The sequence below is a fragment of the Orycteropus afer genome, unplaced genomic scaffold (genome assembly GCF_000298275.1).
Source record: "Orycteropus afer afer isolate SDZICR_OR568_19922 unplaced genomic scaffold, OryAfe1.0 scaffold00028, whole genome shotgun sequence".
NCBI classification, from domain to species: domain Eukaryota; kingdom Metazoa; phylum Chordata; class Mammalia; order Tubulidentata; family Orycteropodidae; genus Orycteropus; species Orycteropus afer.
Window position 1 is genome coordinate 463,406 of NW_006921615.1, and position 4,436 is coordinate 467,841.

Here is a 4,436-nt window from a genome sequence, read left to right on the forward strand (position 1 = left end):
TTCATCTGACCAGTAACTCTGATCATTATTGAGTTTTTGGATTTTGTTCCATGTTTTCCCTCCCACTCTATCCAGGATCTCCAGATTTGATCCTTTCCTGAGTGGTTGGCATTAGTACCCAGGCACCATCTAGTTCTTCTGGTCTTGAGGGCCATTGTTTCCTAGGGCTGATTGCTTCTAAATGCCCTTGTTTTTTTTTTTTGTTTGTTTGTTTGTTTTTTTGGCGTTCTTCTTCATTTCCGACACTAGGAGACCATTACCTGCATCTTAGATGGCTAGTTGAAAGCTTTTAAGATCTCAGTCACTACTCCTTGATGCAGGATGTGGAGCAACACTTTTATGTATTTTGTTGTGCCAATCGAGTCTGGTGTCCCCCAGTACTATGGGGCTGAAACAGTAGATCTTTTGGATCTCTCTCCTGTACTGTCTGGTTGTCTGTGGGGATTACTCTGTGTCTGTCTTCTATTGTTTCTGTAAGAACTGGAGGTATTTTGTATCACTGGTGTCTGTGCAAGATTAGCCTCAGCTGAATCTATCCTTGGTCTAGGGTATACTTCTGTTCACTGACCCCTGTCTGATCATCTCAGGTGTTTATGATAAACACATGGATAGCCTAGTGTTTGGTGTTAATGTCAGTGCAGTATTGTGGACACATTGGTTGGTATTAGCATCTGTTGCCTAGGAGTATGTGCACAATTCAGTGCCCTCCCATTTTCTAATGTTATCATGGTGGTCATAAATCCTTCCCATATATCCCTCCCCCTACCCATGTCAGCACGTAGGCCCCAACTAGCCCTAAATTAATCCTTCCCCTTCCCTCCCCATCCTGGTAACCTACTAAGTGTGTTCCCTTTCCAAAGCAAACCCTTCTCTGTCTTTTTACAGAATGGGTTCATACAGTACGTTTCCTTCTGCGATTGACTTATTTCACTCAGCATAATGTCCTCTAGGTTCATCCACAGTGTGAGATGCTTCACATATCCCTCATTGTTCTTTAATGTGGCATAGTATTCCATCGTGTGTATATATCATAATTTGATTATCCACTCATCCATTGATGGGCATTTAGGTTGTTTCCATCTCTTTGCTATGGTGAATTGTGCTGCAATGAACATAGGTGTACATATATCTGTTTGTGCACTATCTCTCACCTCTTTAGGATATATTCCTAGTAATGGAATTGTTGGGTGAAATGGTACTTCTATTTCAGTTTTTTAAGGAAATGCCATACCATTTGCCACAATGGTTGTACCATTTTACAATCCCACCAGCAGTGCACAAGAGTTCCAATCTCTCCACAACCTCACCAGCCCTTTCTGACCTGTTTAACTTTGCTATTATTGCTGGAGTGAGATGATATCACATTGTTGTTTTGATTTGCATCTCTCTAATGATTAATGATCATGAGGAATTTGAGGATCATGTGTTTGTTGGCTGCCTGTATGTCTTCTTTGATGATGTGTCTGTTCAAGTCTTTTGCCCATTTGTAAAATTTGTGAATTGGGTTATTTGTCTTTTTGGTGTTGAGGTGTTGAAGTTTTCTATAGATTTTGGAGATAAGTCCTTTATCTGATATGTCATAGGCAAATATTTTCTCCCAATCTGTAGGTTCTTTTTTTACCCTTTTGACAAAATCTTTCGATGCACACAAGAATTTAATTTTTAAAAGGTCCCAGTCCTCTAGCTTCTCTTCTATCTCCTGCACATTCTGGGTTATGCTTGACAGTCTATTTATGCTCCAAATTAAGGCTCCCAGATTTGCCCCTATTTTATCTTTGATGAATTTTATAGTTTTGGGTTTTACATTTAAGTCTTTGATCTAACTTGAGTTTGTTTTTGTGTGTGGGGTGAGGTATGAGTCTTTTTTCATTTTGCTATGATGGGTATCCAGTTTCGTCAGCAGCATTTGTTAAAGAAGCTGTCTCTTCCCCATTTAATGGGTTTTGGACCTTTGTCAAAGGTCAGCTGTCCATAGATGGATGGGTCTATACCTGGACTTTCAATTCTATTCCATTGGTCTATCTGTCTATCATTGTACCAATCCCATACTGTTTTGACTACTGTGGCTATATAGTAGTTCTTAAGATCTGGGAGCGTGAGATCTCCAACTTTGTTTTTCTTCTTGAGAAGTGCTCTGCTTATTCGAGGTCTCTTTCCTTTCCATATGAAATTAGTAATTGGTTTTTCCATGTCCTTAAAAATTTTGTTGAAATCTGGATCAGGATTGTGTTAAATGTATAGATTGCTTTAGGTAGTGTTGACATTTTCACAGTGTTTAGTCTACCTATCCATGAACAAGGTAGGTCTTCCATTTATGTAGTGTCCTTGTTGTCTGTTGTAGCAGTGTTTTATAGTTTTCTCTGTATAGGTCTTTTGTGTCTCTGGTGAGGTTTATCTGTTTCATAGCTATGGTGAATTGTTTTGTTTCCCTTATTTCTTTATCAGAGGACTCTTACTGGTGTAGAGAAATCCAACTGATTTTTTGTATGTTGACCTTGTATCCTGCCACTTTCCTGAACCACTCTATTAGTTCCAGTAGTTTTTTTATTGAGTCCCTTGCGTTTTCCATGTACAGGATCATATCATCTGCAAATAGAGATAGATTTAGTTCCTCTTTGCCAATTTGTATGCCTTTTATTTCTCTTTCTTGCCTTATTGCTCTGACCAGGACTTCCAGTACAATGTTAAATAGAAGTGGTGATAGAGGGTATCCCTGTCTGATTCCCGTTCGTAGGGGAATGCCTTGAGTCTTTCTCCATTAATAATGATGTTGGCTGTTGGCTTTGCATATATACCCTTTATTATATTGAGCAATTTCCCTTCTATCTCTATTTTGCTGAAAGTTCTAAACAGGAATGGATGTTGGATTTTATAAAATGCATTTTCTACATCAATTGATATAATCATATTGTTCTTTTCCTTTGTTTTGTTCATGTGGTGGATTACATTGATTGATTTTCTGAGGTTGAACCACCCTTGTAAACCTGGTATGAATCTTGGGTGTATTAATTTTTTGATATGTTGTCTGGGTGTATTAATTTTTTGATATGTTGTTGGATTCTGTTGGCCAGGATTTTGTTAAAGGTTTTTATATCTATATTCATGAGTGATATTGGTCTGTAGTTTTCCTTTCTAGTGGTGTCTTTCCCTGGTTTTGGTATTAGTGTTATGCTTGCTTCATAAAATGAGTTTAGGTGTATTCCATCTTTTTCTATGTTCTGGAATAGCTTGAGTAGCATTGGTGTCAACTCTTCTCTGAATATTTGATAGAATTCTACATTGAAGCCATCAGGCTTTTATTTGTGGGAAGTTTTTTTTTTTTTTTTTTTTTTATGACCTGTTCAATTTCTTCCCTTGTTATGGGCCTGTTCAAGTTTTCTATTTATGAGTGGGATAGTTTAGGTAGGTCTTGTGATTCTAGAAACTTGTCCCTCTCTTCTAGGTTCTCAAATCTATTAGAGTCCAGTTTTTCATAATATTCTGTCAGCATCTTTTTTATTTGAGTTGGTCCTGTTGTGATGACACCATTTTTGTTTACATTCTTGTGATTTGGAGCTTCCTTTCTTTTCTTTTGTTAGGTCTGCCAAAGGTTTATCAATTTTATTAATCTTTTCGAAGAACCAGCTCTTCGTTTTGTTGATTTTCTCTATGTCTTTTCTGTTACAAGTTTGATTTATTTCTGCTCTCATCTGTATTATTTCCTTGCTTCTAGATACTGTAGGATTCTTTTGTTGTTTTATTTCTAGTTGTTAGAGTTGATGAGTTAGAGTGTTGATTTCGTTTCTTTCCTCTTTTTTGATGTATGCATATAGGGCTTTAACCTATTTGGTTAATTCATGGACAACAACTGTCCTCTGAGAACTGCTTTCACTGTGTCCCATAGGTTTTGGTATGATGTATCCTCATTCTCATTTGTTTCTAGGAATTTTTTTATTTCACATTTTTGTTGTTGTTGTTGTGATTTGGGTGAAGATTTACAGAGCAAATTCACTTTCCATACAACAGTTCACATGTACTTTGTTTCATGTCATTGACCACAGTTTACCACAATACAACACTCCCCTCCCACTTCCTCCCCATAGTTACCTCTTCCCAGTGTCCATCCTTCCATACACTCCTGCCCCCTGAGCTGTCTCCCTATGTATAAGCAACCCTTCTTTCTCCCATGACTGTTCTCTCCAAGGAGTGTGTCTACTTGAGGTAAATATTCAACTCATATGCCTGTATTTTGTTTGGCTGAAAACCACAGGTGTGGGTTCAATTCCAGATCTGAAGGGAACCTAGGGGCCATAGTCTCAGTGGTTCCACCAGGCTCTATTGGACCAGCAAACCTGGGCACCCCCTCCCTTTTTTTTGCCTCCAAATGATTTTGAGTTTTGTTCCACATTGTTCTCCCTCTCTATCAAGGATCTCCTACATAGATCCCCTTCCAAGTG